We start from the raw sequence: 27,885 nt of genomic DNA, 5'->3' as shown, positions 1-27,885 counted from the left end.
AGCGTTGACTCATAATTGTGATGACAATTTTGGAGTTAGTCGAGACGAAGACGTGGACTCTAGTCTTGAAAGCCAGAAAACAGCGGCGATGGGACTCGATGGTCTGACCACGCGCTGCACAATAAGACAGCCGCTCTGGGAGTCTCTGTCCATTAGGGAACTGTTGTGACATCGAAGTTAGTTTAGGAGTGAAAAGTGGATTTTAAAAAAATACTGCTTTCCACCAGCTATAGCCGGCTCCCGTGGCGGAGTGGTTACACATAGGGCTGCGACGCCAGGGTTCCCGGGTTCGAATCCCCGTCTGGGCATGGATGTTTGTGAGTGTCCATTCATCAATTTAATCATATCATCACTCATCCCCATTTTCGCAAATCAGCCAAAAAGTGGCGCAAGAAGCGAAGTAAAATTGAGCAAATCAATCAATCCATACCTATAGTTTTTATATTGCATGTTATTAAAATGAGTGATGATTATTTTAAAGAAGTTTTAATCATTATGACAGTAAAAAATTAAAACAACTGAAACTTATCATTAAATATGTTAAATATGATTTTAAAAACCTCTTAAGTTATGCAAGTCCGAAAGTTGAAGAAGTTACCAGAATACACAGAATGGGAAAGAATTGGAAAGTAGTTGTGGAAAGGCGCTAATACAGATAGTGTAATTGAGACTGGGCCTACAGTTTAAAAGTGGGATCCGAACTACCCTTGGCCTCCACCGAGTATCGAGGGGAAGCCAGACGGAAACAGAATAAGAGAGATAGAGGATAGTGGTCACCATGGTGTCAACATACCAATCAGTTCTAAAACACAAACAGAAAAAAAATATTGTCATGGTTTAAATGTATTTTTATTTTTCTTACTTTGCTTCGCATTCCTTGACATTTAGGTTAACCACAACGATGCGGACGAGTGATGATTACGTGAATTTAATGAAGAAACACTCACAAACGAACTCCTATGTTTATACCAGAACTCGAACTTGGGACCATCGGTGCGAGATGACAAACACTCAACAGGCTCGGTCACCGAGGCAACAAGGTAATTAAAGATACGCAAGATTTTCCTACCAATAACGATAGCTTATTCAGTTCTTCAAGGAGCCCAACTCCGATATCACCGGCACTGTTTAAATCTGATACAATATTGGATGTCCAACGTATAACCGTCGAGACATATCGTTGTGGGCATAGGCGCCGACTCCATGGGGCTTGGGGGGGGGGGACTCGAGCCCCCCCAATGGTAATGTTGTGGGGACTGAGCCTCTCAAATAATTTTGCTTAAGAGGATCTAATGTATTATTTTGCTCTTCTTGTAAAGTTTACTCTGAATTGTGCAACATGAACTTAACTTTAAATACACATTTGAAATGTTCTAGACCATCAAATTTGAAGGGCTGGGACCGCTAAACCATCAACTTTGGGAGGGGGGCTATGAACGGAGACAGCAAAACACATGACTTATTACTATATACTAAGTATAGAATTATGTTTTTACTAAAAAGAGTTTCAAAATAACGATGTACTATGACAATTATACCAGTAGGTATGTTGTTTAGTGAATTCTGAGCAATTTGAGGTCGTAAACACAACTTTCAGGCAATATTGATATGTACGATATTTAGTTATCCTCGAAATGTCTTCCTCTAGTCCAAAGAATAAGGGGAAAATAATTCTGAAGTCTTTGAGTTTATTTAACACTGGCTTGCAGTAAAGTACGCAAGGAAAGCATATGAAAAGTCTGTATTGCGAAAGCGGGAACGCCTATGATCAAAGGCATTATTGCTAAAGCACGGCGTGCTATGTGTTTATTTACTATTGCAAAATTAAATTTAAAAAGTAAAATATTGTAGCAAGAACAAAAAAGTAAAGCTATTTGCCTGCAATGTTGGCCGCGGTGGCTCAGTCGGTAACGCGTCTGACTACCATGCTAAAGGTCCCGGGTTCGATCCCCGGCCGGTTCAAATCCGGGAACTTTTCTAACGATGGAAGCGGCCCCGGCGCCCACCCAGCGTCGAATAACATGGGTACCTGGGGGAAACCCTGGGGGGTAAAGGCGGTCAGGGGCGTGATGCTGATCACATCACCCCCACTCACGACCGGATCAAGAAAGTGTGGGGCGTTACCTCCACACCCCCTATACGCCTTCATGGCGTGGTGCAAAAGTGCACAGGGGAGCACTTTACCTTTTTTTATTTGCCTGCAATTTGTGTTAGCATATATGTAAATAATTAAATAAAACTGTTAAATATTGTAAATATTAGCTATTTTTATGGGTACGTCAACACTAAGGTTCTTTGCACCGGTCACATGCCCTCGCCGGGACTCGAACCCGAGACTTCCGGATCAAAGCGAGTTGAGACGATCACCCAACACGCTCGGCTACCGAGGCCGGCATAAAACTGTTATGTTGGCCTCTTAATGTAAATACATAGCCTACTTTTAAATAAAAATGTTAATTGTTATCTAAAAAACAAATGAGCAGACACACGTTTTTCATGTTACATTTCATTTGCATGAGGAATACAATAGCTACTTAAAAACTGCTATACGAAGACGTAATTTTTATTTTTAAAAAAGGGAGGGAGTGAGTCATTCATTCATTTATTTCAGTGATCAGAGGCTCCCCCCAATAATTTTGACAAGTCGGCGCCCCTGGTTGTGGGTATCTAATGATAGATGATAGATAAACAGATATCCATGGGACATCCAATCGCGGATGCCTCATGGATACCCATAAGTTCAAGCATGAATATCCAAGAGACATCCACTTCACGAAATCTATGGATATATCAGAAGTACACGAAATAAACTGACCAGTTACAAGAAAGAACGTCGGAAGAAATACGATCGCCTAAAATTCTCTACTTTTCAGCAGAAGAGAAACCATTATGAAGATGGAATGTGCCGAAGGTATTTCCTACATTAAAATGAGTTGATATGAAAACTCAACAGGCACTTGGAAAGGATGATAAATGATGTTTCTAATGGCAACGACACGGTCGTCTCCCATCTGTAAAGCTCCAACACTACAGCTGAGCAGAGCACAAGGAACATCTGTAACGAAACAAAGAAAATTGAACATGAAAGGAAAACAATATGTATCCCCAACTGGGAACGCTCGTTCAATAACGATGTTATTTAATGAAGATGGATTTGGGGGGTTAGGTAATCAATGACTATGGAACAAAAGTAACTGCAAAGGTCATGTTAACGGCTGAATCAATTAGGTCACCTCACCCGTACCACAAACAGAGCCCGTGATAACTGTTCTCCACACACAGTAGGAATCGAACCAGTGAAATGTGTCCTCAAAAGAGGTTATCTTGCATCGTTAGTATATAAGAAACCTATGAGGCTGACACTACAAATATTCCTTGTCCTGTTCTTTTCTCTTCCTCAAACAAATGAACCATTATAGTTTATGTCGCACTAACGTTATTTTGAATCAGGGATTATCAACTAAGCCACTCCGATCGTCAAACATGAGATCTTGACCATCAACCAGGCGGTTGTGAGCTACACCCTGGCTGTTCCGAGCTTCAATCAGGCTATTGCGAGCTTCAACCGGGCGCCTGTGAGCTTGAACCAGGCGTCTGCGAGCTTGAACAAGGCGTCTGCGAGCTTGAACCAGGCGCCTGCGAGCTTGGACCAGGCGTATGCGAGCTTCAATCTAGCGAATGCAAGGTTAGCTTCAATAAAAGACCGTGAGCTTCAACCAGGCGGTGCTGACCTGCAGGCAGACTATTGACACCTTCAAGAAGGAGGTAGTGAGCTTCAATCATGTCATTGTCAGCAGTGGCGCAGGAACGGGGGGGGGGGGGTACAGGGGTACATCGTACCCCCATAAATTTTTGAAGGGGGTACTGTACCTCCCCAAATCCGTAAATTTAATTGTACCTCCCTTAGATAATTTGACAGACGCAAGGTGCTACTGTTAAAATAACCTATTTTCAATTAGCTCAATAAAAAAAAGTTTAAATTGTTTATAACTTATAAGCATTATCTTCCTTACCACAGAAATTCAAACCATTGTAAACTTATTCTACTACATTGTGCTTGTTATTATTTAGTTCATTGACTTGTGTTTTTGGAAACTTTGGGACTGAAGATCAGTGAACGGGTAGTTCGTATGAACTTTCCAGCCTGATCAGTACCAGTGCGTAGTTCGAGATCGGTTAGTTCATTGAACTCTCCAGCCTAATTATTGCCTATTTTTGTAGGAGCAGGAAAAGGTTTATTATCCATTTTGCCTTGACTAATCTCACTAGGTGCCGCGGCTTGTCGCGAGTTGATAACTTCCTGGAGATGAGGCCTTGCTCGAAAAGGTTTATTATCCAATTCGTATGAACTTTCTAGCCTGCTCATTACAGTACGTACAGATCGATTAGTGCCTATTTTAAGGGGGAGCAAGAAATTTAACAACAACCAATGGTGGTTGACTGTTGCATGCATCTTTTCATATCGAAATGTACTCCAAAAATTGTATTTTTCGTGTCCATATAATATCCAAAGTACGTACAAAAAAAGTCCAAATCAAAGCATAATGTCCAGTTACGTCCCACTTGATGTTCAAAACATGTCCAAAAGTGATCCCAAAATGTGTAAAACATATCCATTACTGGATATCACGTATGCGGACAAATGGATATCCATGAGATATCCAATGGATGTCTTTTGGATATTCCTGGATATCCAGAAATTCCGACACATTTGTGTGCTGTGTGGGACGCCGCCGGGGAAGTCCAAGTAACGCTATTGATTTGTACTTAATATATTTTAATAAGATACATTATTCCTCTCGGCTTTTAAAAATAGGGAGTGATACGTTCTTTATATCTCACTCGGCCGCCATTACATATGCACTCGTGACCTAGAAATAGGACCGATTCTATCCTTGAGAAATGCCATGAAATATGCCATGGCAATTAAAAAGCCATAAGATGTTACGATTTACACGGTAGCATTTTGGTCATGGCATACATGTTAAGTAAAATGATTTCGTCTAAAGCTGGTCTCATACTCTGTAAGAGCTCATAATTTTCATTTGACATAGGATAAGTGCTTTCAATCACATTGCGGGAGTAAACACTTACGTTTTGTTCGTGCTGTGGTCGATTCCCAGCATAGAGCTCGCCACCTTCGTACCGGACGATAGGGAAACATTTTGCCCGCTGCGACCAACCAGGGTCACGTGTTTGTAATTTCCATAGTCGCCTTGCGGCTGAGGCATGATCACCACGAAATACGATCCGTCTTTTGAGAAAACTGGTTCCATTGTGTCCACCCATCCTTTAGATTCGGTCAGTGGGATCACCTGGAAGAATCGCATGATATATCAGTGTTGGGAAGTAACACTTATTTATTTCAAGACATGAATGCAACTAGGGAAAGTTGACTTTGAACACTACATGACGAGCCACCTTCCAAATTTGTGACAGCATTTATGATAATACCATAAAATATTTTTTTCCCTTCTTTGCAAAATTTCAGGAGAAAGAAGGCACTCAGTTATTGTGTAAGTTTCTATTAGGTTTCAATGAATATAATAATATCTTTAAGCATATGGCTATATACCAAACGGGTATATAGTGTTTCACTCGATCTCGGCAACTGATTTTCGCTTATAAAAATCAAACTATTGGTCATAATGTAATGAAATTTGCTACGGACATTCCTTGGTGAATGGAAGGATTGTGACGTTACAGCGATTGTTGGAAGTGGTCGCCATTAGCATAAATGTTTGCCTGTACATGTCTCTAAACGTTACAGAAGGCAGACACCAATACATCAATAGTCACAGCGTCAATTTCCCGCCGAATGTTGTCTTGCAGTTTCATGATAGTCCTTCATGGACTCCGTTTTCCACGATAAACACAAGCTGTTCCACTGAGTACTGATTCATACTGTACTGTAATCGCGAACTACTGATATTAAGCACGAACTTTCCACCGAATCCGAACAAACACGAACCACTATCAGGCGCGTCACAACAGCAGAGCCAAGAACTCAAGACTGAAAGCACACGTCCGTACGATTGGTATTTAACGGCAGAATCACTCAGACGCACGCGCATCCTCACGCAAGGACAAGAGACTGTGGCGCCATCTCCAATGACGTCACCATGCTTCTCATACAGCAAGGTATGTCCGTAGCAAATTTCATTGCATTATGACCAATAGTTTCATTTTCATAAGAGAAAATCATGGGGGCGAGAGCGAGCGAAACACCCTGTATTGTAGAACTTGAAGTTATTTGAATAAACAAAACAGCGGTGAGCTTAAAATATACAGGGACAAAAGAATGCATGCATAGTTTTCAGGTGAAAAATAGTATATTTTCTTCAAAGAGGAAGTGTTACGTCATGCAGCTTCCGTTTACGGGGTTGCAAATTGATATCACTGATATGTTTTGAACTCTGTTCCTCCAGGTCACTGCCCCCTCATTTGTTGGAGCCCAAGTGACCGCTGCTAGAATATGGTCCCTGAAAGCAGTACAATAGTCAACGTGTTAGTTTTCAAAGGCAAGTCAATGTCTGATTTCAATAGTTTAAATCGAAGGCTAAAAAATCATTGTTAAGTACAAATATCATCACGTTGCAATGCAAATAACGGGCTTGGTTCAATAACATGACAAGCCACACTCTTGGCGAAAATACAGGGTCATCCGTTTGAGATGCCAGAAAAATAAACCGTTATCTACAAGAGGGTAATGTAGATATCTGTGAGCAGTTTGTTGTAATAGAAGCAGAAAGGATGTAAATTTCGAGTGAGTGGAGGTTTACAGTCTTCAGCTGCATGGCGGCAGTAGCATGCATGTAATAGTCGAAATATTTGCATACCATATGACATACTGTGTGCGCTGTTGTGACGTGATCACCACCTTTGATACCATGCACATTAGCGCCGCCATGTGGCTGAAGTCTGTAAACCTCCACTCACTCTAAACTTACATCCTTTCTGCTTATATTACAACAAGATGGTCGGACATACGTGCATTAACCTCTTGTATATAACGGTTTACTTTTCTGACATCTCAAACGGATGACCCTGTAGTTTTCGGTCCAAGTGGTGTGTTGCTATTTCAGGTATTACTTCGGTAAATTGCTAAGAGATAGCAGCACCATGCAGACTAACATGTTGTTGCCAAAACGATTTTCCCTCTCTTTTTTTTAGAACATGACAAGCTATTGTGAAAGATAAAGTCATGCAGTGACGTGTTTCTCAATCCTAGGAGGAAATTGTTTAATTTTGACACTTTCTTTGCCTAATTCTAGTCATGTTTCTAGTTTCCTTATAGCCAATAGTGATGAGGACATGCACAATCGAACACAAGGTGATAATTCTTCGTCTTCAAGTAAGTAAACAATAATATTATTTGTGGCTTGTCATACCAATGTTAGAATTGAATAAAATGTAGAAAGAACGTAGGAGGGGGTTAGAGCTTCTTCTCTTCGCATGTTGAAATTTTTACACAATATGAAATACTTTAGAAGTCTACACCAACCGTTTTTCTTCCTTGGGACAGACATTAACAATCTCTTAACTTAAGCACGATCCACTAAACCATTGTCCCAAGGGTCCGCTAATCGAACATGGGACTCCTTGATTACAAGACAACAACCTTGCCAGTACACACCATCTATCTAAGTAATCGCAAATACTAAATCGAATGCTAAGTGTGCGTTAATATCTCGTATCAGAATGTTATAAGATTTTGTAAGCAGTTCAATAGCATTTTGATATGATTTTTATAAGGATTTCTTCCCTGCGCATCTGCCATAGAATCATTCATCCTCATCGCCTTGATTGACTTGCAGAACTTGAAAGGATGATGCATTTGATGACAATGTTCATCTTGCAGGCGCACAACAATGTCGAAGTAATAATTTGGTATTGTTGCTCTGTATCCATGCAACTACAATCAAATTCCATCAATGACTACAAGGAGCGGTGAGTACTTGAAAAGTGTATATGGGGGGAAATCGGAACACAATTGAAAACATTTTAGACATTGCATAGATTCTAAGGAAAACTTTAATTTATTCATAATTTAATACATTCCCTTCAAAATCAACTCGGTAACAATGTTCCAGAAATATTTGTGTTACACAGGAAACTAAGAAAAGTACATAGTTGTCATGTTCAGCATTGCCCTTATTTTTCGGGGTAATGCCTTGTGAAAAATAGTTACTACAAAGTCAAATGAAATCTAAAATTAGAAATATAGACCCTGTTTTTAAGTACATTTTTGCCAAAGTACATAATAACATTGAAAATGAAGCATTACACATTCAATTTCTCAGGCCACAAACTAGTGAAGCGTTCTATTTGCAATATTCTAAGCAAGAGTCACACAAATATGTTTTAATTTTCTATCCTACGAATTACAGTCTTTACGTGTTTTGTTCTTACATTTTTATTTGAACATTTTACATCTATACATCTTCCAAATTGTTCACACACACACCGCACATCTCTGTGGAAGGATTCACCTGTTTTCCTTTAACCCCTTTCTGCGCCTTGAACGCATTGTCCGTGATAGGCGCTAGGTGGCAGCACCAATTGGATCACTCTTATCAAGGATGCAAAGCAGAAAACCTGGTGTTCGCCATTACCTCTTTGTTCGGTATTATCCCGATTTCCCCTCTCCGTTTTTAAAAAGAATATTTGAATGGGTGAGAGAAAGAAGGAACAGATTCCACAGAGTGTAATTTTTGGGATATCAAGGATATAGTTCTGGCGCTCAAAATACTGTTTCAATTTAAAAACTTTCTATTGTGAAATTATAATACAAAGCTTCGACAATAATTCTAAAGCAATTCTTTTTTTGTAAATTGTCAATTCGTAAATAGATACAGTTACAAAAACATCCTGGAATGTTTTCCTTTTGGTTCTCACTTGAAAGTAGCAACTATAAATGCAGTTTTTAAATATTACAGCCAAGCTATTAGTTGATATAACATTACTATGAATGCAAGATAAGTGTTCTGACCACAACTCTTGGTAATAAGTTTTAAATATCACAAATTTTCTTCAAATAGGGGTGAACCTGCAACATGAACATTACTTTGAACAGTATTCTCTGTACAGCCCTGATGATCACTCTAAGAATGTTCATTATATGCAGACTGCATGGACGTAAGCCATGATAATATGCTCTCATACAATTCTCTACAGTCGTCTAGCAGTACATGATTCACAATTTTAGCCATGTCCTCATTTTTTTTACTGTTTATTGGAACTTTCCTACCAGAATCATTAGTACTAGGAATGAAACAATCTTACCGCCTTTGTAGAGTTTGAATACGTCACGCATAAAGCAGTCTATAAACTCGTGTATTGTCACATATCCCTTTTCTTCTTCTGCCTGTACTTGCTAATTTGAAACACTTCTCTCCTTTGCAAGCTTTTAATACTCTTCGTGAACAGAATAGGCCAGCCACAATTGCTTAAAGTTCATTATATTTTCATTTTCAACATTTTTTACCCCAAAGGTTGGCTGCTTCTTTCTTGCGTCTCGCATTTTGGTATCGTATTGTCGTGATGGTTAAATGCGGGCCTTTCGACGAACTGCTCTCTTCACTATAGCAAAAGTAACAGTTGTGTATTGGTACACATACTTTTACAATTACGTTCTGGTTCTGTTGTTTTCTGTTCCACCAACTTGCCTTCAGGTGTCACGAATTCTTCTTCACTCAGTCTAGATCTGTTCATAAATTTCTTTAAATTTACACACACACCCTCCTCTTAACTCGACTCTCACACTGAGTTTCAGACATTTGTTACGAGTAAACGCACAACACAACCCTTGATACTTACTTGCTACGACTTGTTTCAAAATAATTCTCAATCAAACAAAACACAATAGCACAAGAAACAGTAGAGCACTCTTGTTGCAAATAGCGTAACTGTCGGGGTGCTGAGAGCTAAATGGCCATTATTCCAGGAATGTTTTCCTTCTTCCCCTCAATGATATTTCCTACTGACTACTACTACGAGCTGAGAGAGAGAATGTTTGCTTTCTCTGCGTCAGTTGATGCAGCTTGGCTTAACTTAAGCTTAGCTTAAGTAATAAAATGACTATCTCAGTTCAAAATGACCAAAATGTGGAATCTTTACCTTCTTTCTCTCACCCATTCATATAAGTAGCTTATGATGTTCATTGAATAGTTTAGGTACGCAGTCGTCTTGGTTACTTGTAATAGCTACACGACAAGCTTCTCACGAAGGCAAGGAGTCACTAGATATAGCATGCGAAGGTACGCAGGAATGCAGAGAGTGCAATAAACGGTGCGGTGCTTATTTCGTCGAAAAATACACTCTTTTACCATTATAGAAAGTAACTTAGTTTATAATTATTGTTTGGTGTTTGAACCAAGGTTGCAATGTGCTTTCATGTTTGATTTTGCAACCTTTATATCTTTTAAGTTCAGCTACACACACGTTAGAAGTATAATGTTAATATCTATAATATTTTATGGTAAGGGTTGCCGGCGGCTCTTGCTTCAAATGGGCAAATTAAATAATAATCGAATGAGAATTTTCGTGCTGTACACGCAAGAAATATTAATAATGAAAGAAAGTAGTAGACGATGGAAAAATAACAGAATTTCGTAACTAATTCACATAAGTGACACACCACATTAAACAGCAAGGAAACTAAGCGTCACGCATACAAGTTGATCATTTCACTTTGGACACGAGTATCGCCACATAATATGCAGGAGCAGATCGCGTGATTCCAATAAGCAGAAATCTTACTTTTAAATATGGCATTTTTTTATTTTTATTGTATATTAAATATATATATTGTATTAGGATGAAAATTATCTGTGTGGAAGGGGGATGGCCTGAAGAGGAAGCACTCACAAAGAAAATAGAGGCACCTCAGCCCTGTTAGCCTGCAAAGAAGCAGTTTATGTAGTTCAGTTTTAAAGCTGGACAATAATGCACAGAGAACTAATATCGGGACAACCGTACAAGAGTGATGCAAAGCATTGTAATATGGCTGAATCAGGCTTTGAAGGAACTTTCTCGTTAGTTACTTAGTTCCTTTCAATGCGAGACAGTCTCCGTCCGGCTTTTCCCTCCGAGTCAGTGTTGCCAACTTAGCTCTCTTGGAGCCAGATCTGGCTCTTTCGTGCACTCGTTTGCCTGTGAACTGGGGCGCCTGGCCCCGTTCCTCACTATGACACCATCACTGATTCCGACCCACATAGACCAGCTTTTGCCATGATTATACATTTTGCACGTGACGTTATATTGTTATATTGGCTGCGTCGCCCCATCCCCTCTTATATCCCCAGCTACTTTTTTTATAACGCCGTATTGACTTTAAATTGGCATACTTTTATTATCAGGGAATCCTTTATTTTCGATTTCGTACGACCATGAGATGGGTGATGTCGCCGGATCAAGATGGTGAAAACTAAGAATAAATTGTCATCAATTTAGAGTTAACGGTAATAGCAGCGACACCCCCCTTTGACAACTAACATTACTCTAGGAAGCACTTCGTAAATCTAGCTGCTTGAAAGTCAGTTTTAACTCCATTTAAGGTGAAATTTAGCTCTTTTGTGCGCACCAGGTTTGGCAACACTGCCAGGAGGCAATGAGAAATGCATTGGGCATATGGGAGTATTTTTTGATTTGTTATCTTGGGAATATCAAACTTCCGATGGAATAGAAAATGATACCAACGGGAGGAGGTCAGTTTGAAGAAGTGATTGTCAAGCAGAAAAGTCGAAACTCCCATTTCATTAGCCGTAACTTGATGCTGAAGTTGATTCCCCATAAGGAATACATGGGATTCCGAAAATTCTTATTCGTCATATTTTTTACAGGTCGTATCTAGCTTAACACGACTTTGAAAAACGCTTCGACCTGCCACATGGGGAGAAATTGTACCCCCGCGTTTTTCAGTAGCATTGCCCATTCCGACGATATTCAAATAAATGCACATATGGTGCGTAACTGTATCTCCTCGCCTTAAGAACAAGAGAAAATGAATTATATCTTTGGGAACCAGACAGCTTCTCATTCAGAATCTTATTAAAGTATACAATTGAATATAGTTTTCCTTTGATAATATGTAACGAAGTGGTGTATTAAGCAAAACGACGCATATAAATGTAGGGTAAGAGTGGTAAATAATTGCTTCAAGAAAAATAGTAAAAAGGCTACAAATAATTCGATAAATAAACTCAAGAATATATTGCTTGACATTAACATTTTCCGATTAGTATTTAATTTGCCAATTTAAGGCAAAGGCCGCCGGCAACCCATGCCTTTCCAAAGATTTTTACTAGGATAACTAGGAAATGCAATATGTCACTACGTAAGTTACCAGTAAAACAACTTCAGCCGCCCTAGTTATAATTTATCGAGAAACTGTATGCAGATGTTACAAAATAATTTGCTGACAAACCTAAGAAACTCCAAAATTACACGTTATAGTGAATATGATTTAGATAACATATATGCACATTACAAAATGAATACAGTTTGTTAATTTATTTTGAATAAAACATTAAATATAACTAATTATGTTAGAAAATTAGTATTCATGTAACTGCTACCATCTATTGGGAATCTATAAAATTACATTGTGAGGTTGGTCCATTAGCATCGGTAATGAATGCTTATTAGATGAGAACAAATGACGTCACGATAATACGTGAAACGTATCGTATTTACCGACGTATAAGAAGCACCTCTGAAGTAAAATGCTTTATGACTGAATATTATAGTTAATTTACAATATTTCAAATATAAAGTAATGTGCAGGTCTACTATCAACAAATAACTTAACTCTTTCGATCACAGAATTTTCTTTTGTTGCTAAAAAAAAGTATTTTTCGTAAGTATTGGTCTCCTAAATGATTATATATTATACATTGTTGTGTGTGTAAAGAGTGAATAATTAGATGCTGGCAAACGACGTCACTGTGAATCAAGGGAGCTCACCGTTGTGTAATCCTTCTACATTTGAATACCATTAATACATACTTCTGTTGCAATACTGACACATTTATAATGTTTATTTAGCGTCCATGGTACATTACATTATGTAATAATTCACATGATAATATACAGGTCACAAATGATTAGAAATCGTATGAAGTAGAATGTTTGTAGATATAGAAATGCATGATAAAATATATCATATTTACAGGACTACTGTATCTTTGGATGAATCTAACATTTTTTCCCATTATTTCCTGTGACAATCTCTAAAACAATTATTTTTCTTGCTAAGACACAGTCCATCACATTGTGAACCCTGAATCCTACTTTACCCATGAACAACCCCCAATTTTACAGCGTGCCTGTCTACCATGTGAATGTTCTGAAATGTGTTGGAACTTATCGTAACGCACATCTTTCTTTGGCATCACTTCAAATACGTATACTATTTTTCTTGGGACTTGTCTTTCTTTTAAGTTGTTGCCCTCATGAACTAAATCCTCATCTTCCATATTTCGTGATGTAGGCATCCTTTTTTCACAAGGGTACTCTGTTTCCTATAATAATTCCTCATAATTAGAGCTTCTGCAGTGTCTCGTCTGAAGTTCAACAGTTCAATTATATCTTACTCTCATATTCCAGCTAAGCTTTCTTATTATTTATGCTCTTTTATTCCATCTGCAAATCACTTAAGCCAACGAAATGAAATAATACTTCCAGTGTCCACTATCATGACATGAATAATAGCCTATTCTTTACGAAGAAAAAATAAAGTCAATTTTGTCAACACCTCCCATTAATGCACTCTACTCCTTTGCAATAGGGGAGAATATATGTATATCTTCATAAATGGTAAAAAAATAACAGCAAATTAAAATTAGAAACAGATACGAATAGCACACACGAACGTCACGGCCCCCTCACACACACACACGCCCCTCACACAAACGTCTGCGTGCACGCGCGCACACAAACACACGCATACAGTGACTTGCCCAAGGATTTCACAGTTCTTCTTATGTTTTAGTTCCATTTAGTTATTTTTTTTCAGAAAATTTTGAATCAAAACGGGGGGTACAACCCCTATTACCAACCCCGGGGTACGCCACTACAGACATTTGGATATAAAATAACTTAAAATTACACAAAAACACTGAAAACTTTAGGTTCTGTACATTTACATGTACCACATGTCAAAAAATGAGGTATTTAAATTTCGATCTGTTAATAGTATAGTAATTGCCACAATATTGGCTTACGAACTCATTGTCTTATTATTTTAACACACAACTCACAATGTTTGCAAATAACGACAACATATTTTTAACAAAATCCAGCTGCCCCAAAAGACTTGAATTTCACAAAATCATATGTGGTCACATTAAATTGAACAATAACAAGTATTAGTCACATCCTCTACCTAAAAAGAATATTCCCTACTCATAATAAAGAAAAGTTTACTCACGTGCGTGGAGCAATGATCAGATAGTGCCACACACCTCAGGAATGACGTTAGTCTTACAACGCCACCATTACTAATCCCACACTTATTCAATGATTGAACTGTCTTGGTTTTCACAGTATTGTAAAAAAACTTTAACCCATTCACAAACCTCTTTGTTCTTGCTGTTAATGGTGTAACCTGAGTATCGGCTTATAAGACGCATCCTGCTTTTGAGGCCTTTTTTTAAATGAAAAAAAGTACATCTTATGTGTCGGCAAATACGGTAATTGTTTATAGACACCAAATGTCGAGCTCAAGAAAAGTCATTCAAGCAGCAGAGATATAAAAGGCAGAAGTACGAAAACAAAACAATGGTGAGAAATATTTAACAGAGGTGGCGCTATTAGATTTTGATTAGAAACAAAATATGAAAATAGTAATAATTTTCGAAGAATTAAGAAGAATAACATAATTCCTTAAGAAGTATTTATGACATACGTTAACTATGTTAGTACCTATTGCGTCAATAACTAACTAACTCTCTAGCCTTCTTAAACCCGAAGGTTCATGGCTGCAGCAACACAGGCCTTCCATCTTTCCCTATCTTGACCAAGATCTATATACTCTTTTCCATCCCTACCGATTTCCTTTAGGTCCATCTCAACGTTGTCCCTCCATCTTCGTCTTGGCCTTCCTACAGGTCTCTTACCATCAGGTTTCCCAACAAGAATCCTGTATACTCCTCTTTCCTCTCCCATTCGTGCCACATGGCCTGCCCACCTAAGTCTTCTTGATTTAATTATTATAATAATATCTGGACATGAATACAAATTATGTAGTTCTAAATTATGTAACCTTCTCCACTCACCTGTCTCCTCATCCCCTTTAGGTCCAAACATTTTCCTAAGGATCTTATTTTCAAATACTCTAAATGTATGTTCCTCTTTCAATGTAAGGAACCAAGTTTCACATCCATATATATAATACTACAGGCAAAATTACGGTTTTGAATATTTTAACTTTTAGTTTCTTAGATATTAAACGAGAAGACAAAAGTTTATGAAGAGAGAAGTAACATGCATTTCCTGAATTAAGCCTGCTTTTTATTTCCTCTTTAATATAATTTTCATTTGTTAATATTATTATATTTATTATTATAAATATATTATATTATTTGAATTTGGAAACTGGTTCAAACGAGTTGTTATCAATCATTAGATTTTGATTATTACCTAACACTTGGTTTCGGCCTGTAAGCATATATTTAGTTTTCTCTTTGTTAACTTCCAAACCTATCTCTTTAGCAGTTTTGAAAAATATTTTAGCATTATTCTTAATTGTATTCACATCATCCCCCAGTAAGTCTACATCATCTGCATATGCTAACAACTGAGTCGCACCATTTAATTTTAGTCCTTCTTTAGTTTCTTTTACCTTCCCAACAGCATATTTTAAGGCAAAATTAAAGAGCAATGGAGATAATGCATCTCCTTGTTTTAACATCATGAATTGTAAATTTGTCAGACATATTAATACCCACACGAATTTTACTTTCTGTTTCACTGGTGCATATTTTTATCATACTAACAAGCTTCTTAGGTATTCCAAACTCTACTAATATATTATATAATTTATCTCTTTTGAGCGAATCATATGCTTTTTTGAAATCAATGAATAGCTGATGGACATTTTGATTATATTTCCACTTTTTTTCAAGTGTCTGTCTGATGTGAAACATTTGATCTGTAGTTGATCTTTTACGTTTAAATCCACATTGATAATCACCTACAATTTCATTAGCATATGGTGTTAGTCTTGTTAAAAGAATGTTAGACAATATTTTGTATGTTGTTGAGAGTAGAGAAATTCCACGGTAATTATTGCAGTTCATTTTATCACCTTTTTTAAACACAGGAACAATTACGGATTCTTTCCACTGTTGAGGGATTTCTTCTTTATTCCATATTAAACAAATTAATTTATGAATTTGACATATTAATGAATTTCCACCATATTTAATTAACTCAGCTGGTATTAAATCAATGCCAGGTGCTTTGTTATTCTTTAGCCTTTTAATAGCATCTTTAACTTCAGTCAAGTTAGGTTCTGGAACTAAAGGTTCTGCTGTATGTACTTCATTCACTTCTGCTTTATCTCCTACATGGACATTTAAAAGGTCATTAAAGTAGTTCTTCCATCTATTTAGAATATCGTTTGGGTCAGCTAGAAAATCACCGTCCTTATCTTTTATCAAGTTTACTTTAGGTTGCCACCCCTTTCTAAACTCATTTACACCTTTATATAAATCTCTGATATTTTTATTTTTGCTGTTTGTTTCAATTATTATTATTTCCAATTGCGTCAATAAGGAAAGGACATTACAGAAATAAGCATTCGTCAACATTACTTTTAGCTGTTGTTACATTTCCTAACAAATGTTCGTGAGCACTGGTTCTGCTACCAAAATTGTACAGGGTGTTCCACAATTATTTTTACATTTTTTATAGGCAATGAACGTAGAAACGAAATAGGATAAAAAGATCGTTTTGTGTTCATGTTGAGCAAAATTTGTTGTAATGCTAGTCCAAGCACCGCCTGATCACCATTCGACTTCCAGCCATATTCTCCACGGCATGTCCCTGTAATCCTGTAGTTCAGCTCATCCAAATACTTAATCTTTGTGCTGTACACAATATCCTTAACACTCAATAGAAACAAGCCTAGCGGTTTAAGGACGGGTGAAATTGGAGGCAAAGGAATTACACCATCCCATCCAATCCACTTGCTAGGAATGGTTTCATCAAGACACTCACGAACACAAAGTGACTAGTGTTGCATGTACAAAAGTCAGAAAATTTTATGGAAAGTACACTTTATAAAGCTAAAATTCGAGCACGCTGTATTTTCCGATTCCTCATTCTCTGTCTTTTATCATGATTCTCTCCGTAGGTAAAAATGACGACTAGAGTAGAAAGTAAACAAAGTATTGAGAGAAGGAACAAACATGATTCCCGGAATTTAAACCCATGCATTTCAACTGAGCACATGGTTGGTTCTCCGGCGCAAGGCCGTACAGTGCAAGCGGCCTTGTGTCCCTCTCCAACTCTAAACAAAAGAGGCCCCCACAGATGGTAGAGACGTTGACGGCGTTGTGGGGCTTTCCACCAACATCTACCTGCACCACCTTTGGTAGTTCTCCTATTTGCAGATGATATAGTCCCCAAGTGAGGATGAAGGACTCTCAACACAAGAACGAAATGGAAGCAGTCCTCCACAGTGGTGGAAAAGGAAGGAGTGACCTTATCGAAACTGAAATCTCTTCTAAGTAGAACAGTATTCTCGACAGCCAGATGAACAATTCCAGAGGTAACAGACTGATTTTTGAGAAGTAGAGTTATTTATATTTTATTTGTGTGTAAAACAAATATAACACAGGAAATTTACAAGTAGTAGTCTCTCATTTTGCATAGCATTTTTGTTTTCAAAATGTATTCTGCCAGCACTATATATATATATATATATATAAAAATCAAGGTGACAGACAGGTTATTGGCGAACTATCTGGATTTTCTGAACCAAAGTTAGTGTCATGGTACTTGATGAGGTATTTTTTTTGCAGACAAATTTTAGAGTTTAGAAACACATGTATTGTTTATTCCCAATCTAAAGATGTTCTCCAAAACAATGTAGGCACACTGATAGATCATTTTCACCATCAAGGCTGATATTTTTATAGAACTGCTCTATAAACCTCTCTCTGATATTTGTGTCATATGACTGTGATTGTCCTTTCATCAATTTCATCCTATCACTATCCTCATCTTCGCAATCAGCCAAAAGGGGCAGAAAACAAAGTAGAATCAATCAATCAACAACAATATACAGGGCATACATAAACGAATGGTGCGGTTTCAAATGTTAATAAAAAACAAATATTTCTCACATTACACAGGCACAACATGCATCGTCCGCGACGAAAATTGTCCACCCAGACTCGGTGTCGCATATCTGCTGTAATGGCCTACAGTGCATGCGTTATACGATCACGAAGTTCATGCATGAACATGGGCAATGATGATACAGTCCAGCCAGGGAAGACAAAACTAGCTGGAAAGGTCTATTCCAAATGCGAGAGGGGAAGCAGGTAGAAGCACCAGCTTTTTATATGGGCCAACTTTTAAGCCAGACATTTTGTAGAGAGGGGGATACTATCATGGCGGCGAACATACCTTCACATTTCTACTTGTAACAACTACTTTGAGGATTGTGAGTCATTGCATGACACAAGAGTGTAATTTTTAAGTTTACTAAGAAGTATATAACTCTACATATTACACTCCACAAGTGAGTACAAATAATTTCTTCACTAAAATTAAAACTTAACAAGCTGTAATGTGCACCTCCACCATATTTCTAGCCCCAGGACTATGCACGGCTTCAAACAAAAGCTCATCGTTTTTAGTTTGTAATTAGAGGTCTGTGATTTCTACCATCACCCCTATCATGACACTGAATAAGTCCAGTTGGCGCATGCGCACTACTGTCCATGATTTCGGCAAAGGCAGCCTGACTGTACATAAACGCTGCCTTTATCGACTCCTCCCCTCCGAAAAAATGAAATCACATGCTGCAAGATCCGGCGAACGGGGCGGTCAAGGGAGAAGGTTGTTGTTTCCATTTGCAACAGGTCCGATCCAGCGCTGTGGAAGAACACCATTGAGCAGCACTCGTACATGCCTGTGAAAATAGGAAGTGGGGGAGCTCCGGCCATTTGTCCATTTGTGGAATGTAATCGTCATAATTGGTATTCAGTCCGGACATCCTGCTTGAAGTTCCTGTAGCCACTGACATGGAAGGACTTCACTGAAACGCATCACGCTCTGTTTCAATGCTGTCATAAGACACACGATTGATTGATTGATTTAGTTTATTTTACTTCGCGTTTTGTGCCTCTAGGCTAATTTGCGAAGATGGGTATGAGCGATGAAATGATGAAATTGATGAATGGACATTCACAAACAACCAAGCCCGACCAGGATTCGAACCCGGGACCCTTATAAGACACACGAGGTAGGCCAGGACTTTTGCCTTTACACAAACGGACGGTGCCACCAGGTTGTGTTATTCTCGTGTAGTGCGCCTTTTTCAAACCGTGTACTCTTGCTGCATTGTGCATTGTAATCACAGACCTGGACACCTAAAAACGGAACACACAGAAAGCCTTCTTCTGCTGCGACGCCATCTTGGAAACTGACTCCGCTGCCTTGCAGTAAGCATGAGAAGTGAACTTCGGTAGCACATGAGATCAGGGGTACATTGTACCCCCCCAAATTTTTTAAGGGGGTACTGTACCCTCTAAATCCGTAAATCCAGTTGTACCCCCCTGTACCCCCCTCTTAGATAATTTGACAGAGGCAAGGCACTACTGTTAAAAGAACATATTTTCAATTCGCTCAATAAAAAAGTTTATATTGTTTATAACTTACATGCATTATCTTCCTTACCACAGGAATTCAAACCATTGTAAACTTATTCTACTACATTGTGCTTGCTACTAGTTAGTTCATTGACCTGTGTTCGAGGTTTGAAAATCTCTCTAAGGAGATTAAAATTGTTTAAAATGTGAGTGGAACCATAGAATCAGGTAAAGTTTACTCTCAGAAAATCACTCTCCAGGCGAATGCTCTTTTGCGTAAGGGGGGTGCACTTTTCTAAAGACGTGGTCGCGTCAATTCGAAGGTAAGATACAAATCTTCATCAGAAGAGTATATGACTGACCTTTTCTTTTGAATTTTTCAAATGGAATTTTCCGAAACCAAATGCTTACACAAACGAGACGAGATACGAGAGACCGACTTGGATGGAGGGGGTACAATGTACTCCTGTACCTCACACATAATTTTCATATCATTATACGAGGGTGTTCGGCAAACTATACTTAAACCTATATATTAACAGATTTTTTGAAAATAGAGATGATACTGAGACAAGAAAAGTCTGTGTTTCCTCTCAATTTTCGAGACGAGACTGAAATAAATCTCTGCAAAATCAAAGCGAGGCGATACTTGATGTCTTAGATGATCTCGTTCGAAACTTTGGTATCATATTTGAAGAAATTGGTAAAAATAAATTTAAATTACTATTTGTCTTATCCAGACATATCAAGCTTATATCTTATTGATTTTTTTCAAATAAGTCGTATACTTGTTTACTGTAATTGTAAAGTTAATCCATACTGACAATTACGAGCCTGTGCTGACCGGTTTCATTTACTCAGGATAAACCTTTTGTTACCAAGCCCATTTTGCCAGGTAAGCTCCTTGCTACCGGACCAATTTTAAGCAAAATGCAGAGTTTCATTTAGATGACTGTAGATCGGAGGCTAATTGCCCTAGACAGACGAATGATGTATTGTTATACGCGGAATGAACCATACATTTAGACTACATACAATGTATGTAAATTGAGTGTATATATGGATGCGGGGGAGGGGAGGAACCGGAAAATTTCAAAATCTCAGAAAAAATGTTCCTCCGCCCCTGGACAACAAAGTACAGTACATTGTCAAAATACACATGGAAATGATCGCTGGCATGTCTGGAACAAGAAAATAATTGCACTATTATGATATGAAAAATACAACACGACTTGTTACCCAAAAACGATATGTCTGTACGCCACTGAGCCATTCAGCAAAATGCGCAGTTACCTTGAAACGACTGTAGGTCCGAAGCTAATTGCCATACACTGACGAATCAAGTACCGTTATACGCGGAATAAACCATAAAATCGGACTATATAAAATGTATGCACATTGAGTGTATATATGGATGCGGGGGAGGGGAGGAACCGGAAAATTTCAAAATCTCAAAAAAAAAAGGCCCCTCCGCCCCTGGACAACAAAGTACAGTACATTGTCAAAATACACATGGAAATTATCGCTGGCATGTCTGGAACAAGAAAATAATTGCACTATTATGATATGAAAAATACAACACGACTTGTTACCCAAAAACGATATGTCTGTACGCCACTGAGCCATTCAGCAAAATGCGCAGTTACCTTGAAACGACTGTAGGTCCGAAGCTAATTGCCATACACTGACGAATCAAGTACCGTTATACGCGGAATAAACCATAAAATCGGACTATATAAAATGTATGCACATTGAGTGTATATATGGATGCGGGGGGAGGGGAGGAATCGGAAAATTCCAAAATTTCTGAAGAAAAATGCCCCTTCCCCTCTGGACAACAAAGTACAGGACATTGTCAAAACACACACGGAAATGATCGCAGCCATGTTTAGAACAAGAAAATAATTGCACTATTATCATATGAGCAATAGAACACGACTTGTAGCCCCCCCCCCCCAACGACATGTCTGTGCGCCACTGACTCAAGCCTCGGATTGCAGACTTACCAGGAAACGCCTGTATATTGGAGGCTAATTGCCCTAGACGGATGAACCAAGTACCGTTATACGCAGAATGAACCATAGATTTGGACTATACAATTTATGCACATTGAGTGTATACATGGATGCGGGGGGAGGGGAGGAACCGAAAAATTCCAAAATTTCTGAAGAAAAATGCCCCTTACCACCTCCGCCCCTGGACCAAAAAGTACAGGACATTGCCAAAATACACATGGAAATGATCGCAGGCATACTTGGAACAAGAAAATAATTGCATTATTATCATACGAGTAATAGAACACAATTTGTATCCCCCAAAAGACATGTACATGCGCCACTGACTCAGCTTCAAAGGAAGCCGCCATTTTCCCGGCATTTTCCTCCCCTTTTTATGGGGGAAATAGTCTTTACAGTGCAGTGTACTGTATGTGTTCACAATAATACAAAAGAAGAAAATCGCAATTCCAGCGAAAAATAGCAACATTATGACGTAAAAACTACGACCTTGTCGAGGTATCTATATATACAAGGGTCGTTCAAGGTTGACCGGGATTTTCGTACGTAAAAAATCGATGTACGAATGGTGTGAGCAGTTTCGCGAAGGACGGGAGCTGGTGACAAATGAAGCGCATGAACACATTCGCCCGACTGCAGTCACACCAGTGAATATCGCACGTGTTGAGCAAATGATACTTGAGAACCGGCGAGTAACAGTGCGGGATATTGCTGCCGAGGTGAATATCAGTGTCGGGAGTGTTGAGACAATCATTCACGATCACTTACGCTTCCGCAAAATCTGTGCAAGGTGGGTTCCCCGCCAGCTGACATTCGATCAGAAGTGGACACGCAGAACGGTCTGTGAACAGCTTCTGAATCGGTTTCGAGCAGAAGTTGATGAATTGTTGCAATCCATCATCACGTGTGATGAAACATGGTTGCACAATTCAACCCCAGAGACCAAAAGACGCAGCATGGAGTGGCGGCATAAAGGTTCCCCGCCCCCCAAGAAAAGCAAAACGCAGCCGTCTGCTGGAAAGATCATGGCAAGTGTCTTCTGGGACATGAAGGGCGTTATCCATGTGGATTTTCTGGACAAAGGGAGCACGATTAATGCCCAGTATTACTCCACATTGTTGACTGGTGCTGTACGAAAGTCCATTCGCAAGAAAAGACCTGGGATGTTGTCTGGAAATGTCATTCTTCTCCATGACAATGCCCGCCCTCACACGGCCAATGTGACAACAACAACTCTGGCCGATATGCGCTGGGACGTTCTGCCCCATCTCCCCTACAGTCCGGATTTAGCCCCCAGTGATTATCATTTGTTTGCACCCCTTAAAGACCACCTGGGAGGGAAGAAATTCACGATAGACGAAGCACTGCGGAGCGATGTCCTCCAGTGGCTACGACAACAACAAAGTTCTTTGTACGCCAAAGGAATTCTGGAGCTGCCAGAACGATGGCAACGGTGCCTCGGCGCGCACGGAGAATACTTTGAAAAACTGACATAGTTTGGTGTTTCTTCTGCTACCTATTTCCTCTGCAGAAATAAAAGTCCCGGTCAACCTTGAACGACCCTTGTAGATAGCTGGTAAACAAGGGTATACCTAGAGGTATCTATTTATAGATAGCTGGTAAACAAAAGGTAAAATTTCATATTTCGACGGTTCGAAGCGTCGAAACAAAATGTAAAGCAGAAAAATGTTATATAGAAAAGTTTTTGCTTCATGACATATTGTACGTTGTGAAAGTTTGAGTGGGTACACAATGTATGTGTTGCTTATACTAAATATTTCGTGGGTCAGGACGAGATACGTCGCTTTGTAATTAAGGGGTCCCACATGCATAGTGCTTTGGATTCCACTTTAAACTGTAGATCCAGTCCCGATTAGCCTATCTGAGCATGAAGTGAATCTAGAATAAGTTTTTATAACTTCTGATTGAAAACCGAAAGTAAAATAAGCACAAACAAGAATGAGAAAGACCTCACCTACACAGGAGACGAGATGAGGCATGACAATTCTCGACTCGTCGCATCGCGATCTCATTTCTACGTATAATTAAATGTTTCATACACAATAAAACAGGGATCAATTTATGATTTTTATCAAAGGAGAGAGGACTTATTTTTACCTATATAAGGTGTACAGTCATGGAAAAAAGTTCTTCCCCATAAGGCTTTAATAGGAGCAAGTAATGCAGGAGGGTAGGCAACACATATTGCACCCTTCGATGATCGGGTGATTTTGCCTGTCTTAACACCGAGAAATGTGTTCCACGCGAAGGTCAACATGACAGGAAAGCAAAGAGGGTCACGTGACTATTGGTTACGTGGAGTGTTGTGCTTCTCCACGTCCCCAGTTCTTGATCCACATTGCAGAAAAAGTAGAGCTGCATGCAATATATGAAAATAGGTTGTTTTCAACTACACGCTTAATTATGATTTTCCCAATTGTAAATCTATCAGACGTGTCTCCCGATTTAGTCGGGACAGTCTTTTACTTTGAATTCCTGTTTTTTCATAGGCGTAACTTGACGGGAGCAGAAAGGGCATTTGTAACCCCCCAAAAAATCAGGTTTCTTAAAGCTGCTAAAACAGGAATTAAATACTATGATTTGACGCGTCCAAAAAAAGTATTATATTGAAAGATTGTTCCCAAATACGTAGATAGCAATTTAATACTTTGAAAGTGTCTCAGATTTGTTTATTATGTCACATCTTAGTGTGGCACAGGTCTACTACAAAAGTGGAATTTCGTAACAGAAATATGAACCCACTCCTTTTATTTCGTAGCCGATTTCATCTTGAAACTGAAATTAAGAATATTAGTTAACAAGGTAAAAAGGTAAAGTGTTCCCCTGTGCATAGCACCACGCCATGAAGGCGTATAGGGGGTGTGGGGGTAACGCCCCACACTTTCTTGATCCGGTCGTGAGTGGGGGTGATGTGATCAGCATCACGCCCCTGCCGCCTTTACCCCCCAGGGTTTCCCCCAGGTACCCATGTTATTCGACGCTGGGTAGACGCCGGGACCGCTTCCACCGTTAACAAGGTCATTGGTAAACAATAAAAAAATGTGTTAGACCCAATTCTTTAATACCTTATCATAATCTTTATCGCAATTTTAAATTTTGTTGTAAGTCCACTTTATGCAAAAAAAAAAAGGTAAAGTTCTCACCTGTGCTTAGCGCTACGCCATGAAGGCGTATAGGGGGTGTGGGGGTAACGCCCCACACTTTCTTGATTCGTTCGTGAGTGGGGGTGATGTGATCAGCATCACGCCGCCCCATACTTTCTTGATTCGTTCGTGAGTGGGGGGTGATGTGATCAGCATCACGCCCCTGACCGCCTTTACCCCCAGGGTTTCCCCCAGGTATCCATGTCATTCGACGCTGGGTGGGCGCCGGGGCCGCTTCCAACGTTAGAAAAGTTCCCGGGCTTGAACCGGCCGGGGATCGAACCCGGGGCCTATAGCATGGTAGTCAGACGCGTTACCGACTGAGTCACCGGCACAGATAGACTAATCTGAAATGCATACAGTTTAAAGTGGGATCCGAACCACTATGTGCGATCACCTGGTATCGTACCCGAGACCCCTTGATTACAAGGCCTTACCACTACGCGATCAGTGAGGCGCACACAATCTTTGTATTTCGACCTTTTTAAACCTATATGTATCATATAAGAGGTTGTTTAACGTTGCTATGCCTCTATGGATTATATATAGCCAGTATTCGAGCACATAGCGTCAGGTTTCATAGAATATAAGCTTCTCTTGCATGTTTATGGTTTCCTGTCTGCAGTAGAAAAACTGGCAGGTTCCCGTAGCTTTTCTTTCAATAGTCTTCCAATGGTTGCATATCATATCACTCAAATTTGATTCATTCGTTGCGAACACAATCCCCGATGGCGGAGTGGGATCGTGGGCGCCTTGTAATTAAGGGATCCCGGGTTCGATACTCGGTGGAGGAACATAGTGGTTCGGATCCCCCTTTAAACTGTAGGTCCATTCACGATTAGCCTAACAGGACATAAAGTGAACTTAAGACACCAAATCAAGCAACCAACACAATCCCGTTATTGTCCAGATTATCGAATCCAGAGCCTCCGTCGCGAATAACATAAGCAGGAAGACAACATGAAATAACCGAACAGAAACAGAACCTAAAACCTACATCGGATAGATTGGATTAAGTCGACGATACAGCACGGGTTCTGAAATGAAACAGAATACGAAAGTTGAGGGACCTCTATACGCACCCACTTTTCCTCCACTCAATGGGGAAGATATCCTTCTAGCTCAGAAGCCTTTACGTAGGAGTGCCCTGAGGGAACTTCAAGGCCACTACGATAAAGTGTTCTACGTGCAGCGGCGTATACTCTGGGTCATCTAGGTAATCGCAGATGACCCGGCTGTATTTCTTTTTTTTAATATATATATATATATATATATATATATATATATATATATATACATTTCCTCGCAATATTCTTCCAAACCAATTTCGATGCATACATTTCCTTGCTTCCAGCGCGCGAATACTTCCAATCGTTTGCCACCGAATGTCCGGGAACCTTTCTCCAGCCGGTGGAATGACTTCAGGGAATCTCACCCTGACGTCATTCCTCCCGCTTTCCTTACAACCCTTGGCCTTGGAGAAAGGAAAGAGGGGGAGGAAACACTGCTTTTCAGGCGCGGTGATTCCGTGCCCAGGGTAAGCTCCTTCTTGTGAGAGTCCACCGGTCGCACTGTCAACCTTGAGAGCCTTTTCCGTTCCCTCCGCTCAACTAGGGAAAACATACCCGGTAGAGTGCGAAGAACAGGAAAACTGAATAACATGGGCAAACCAATTCTACGCTAATTTTCACTTTACATTTGCTTCTGTCTTGCTGATTTCTGTTACTTGAACATAAATTTATCAAAAGGGAAAAGCTTAAATATTGAAGATGAAGCAAACTGAATTAAAATTCAAGGCTTAAGCAATTAAAGCACCTATTTGCTGACTCCCCCCATCCTTGTATTTACAAAAATAGTGATTGTTTCTCCTCTCTAATCTTCAAAAGCAGCGAGAATACTTATCTCACGGAACTGAATATTTTTTTAAAGGGAAACCCCCCTCCCCGAAATCCTACAAATATCTAATTTAAAAAGTGTATAGTGGTAATTCATTTTACTTCATTAGCAGGATTAAACACTTTGCTTAATACGTTCTAATAATCTGAGATTCATCTTCAGGACTTCTAACCCCACTGTTTCAAATTTATGTGGCGGCTGATAATAAGGGATGATCCCCATCCCGAAATAAAATTCTGACTCTGACCTGCAATGATTCGAACTTTTAAAAACCTGTCAATTCGAGCTCGGAAAGGGATTTTTTTTATTATTCATAGGGAATTTCATCATTCAAATTATGACAAAACACCATGGTTGACAGGAAGTATAAGTGTTAATAAGCTTTGCATTTTTGTTCGCCGTGCTTACTTTTCGGGGCTGAAAAGAATGTATGGACGCGTGACTGTAATCTTTGCAACACTTGTGCCAAACATGAAAAATCCAAAAGTCACATAACTTCCTTTGTTAAGCTGCAATCTTTCGCCCAGACACGTATTGACGTGCAACTGGACAAACAGCGTGCTTTGGATGTAGTACAGCACAAGTAATCGGGTCCTGGAGTAAGTTGAATTTTGCACTTAAATTAATATTGCGGGTTTTTATTTCACTAGTGCACGTCTTTCATTTTTATATTTCACAGGCTGTTTTTTTATAGCTTTATAATACTGTCTTGTTTTATTATTTGAAATTCTACGCGTATAGTAAACTGCAATAACGAGAATTAATTGATTGTGATCGTAGCAATAAGACAAACATTCCGACACAATATTCCTAAATCCAATATGGAGCGTGACATAAATTGCACGGAAACTTTTGGAGTTTGAGGATCAAAAGGTCGGAGATTACCCACTCGTTAGAACCAGCATACGCCACTGTCTACGTGCAATGACGGGACCAAAACATACGTCAGATAGCAGTGTTCCTCCTTATTTCGTACGCCATTGA

Source organism: Lepisma saccharinum, chromosome 5, assembly GCF_977018435.1.
Source record: "Lepisma saccharinum chromosome 5, izLepSacc3.1, whole genome shotgun sequence".
Lineage (NCBI taxonomy): Eukaryota > Metazoa > Arthropoda > Insecta > Zygentoma > Lepismatidae > Lepisma > Lepisma saccharinum.
The sequence above is the reverse complement of the archived record's forward strand: the minus strand, read 5'-3'. Positions refer to the sequence as shown.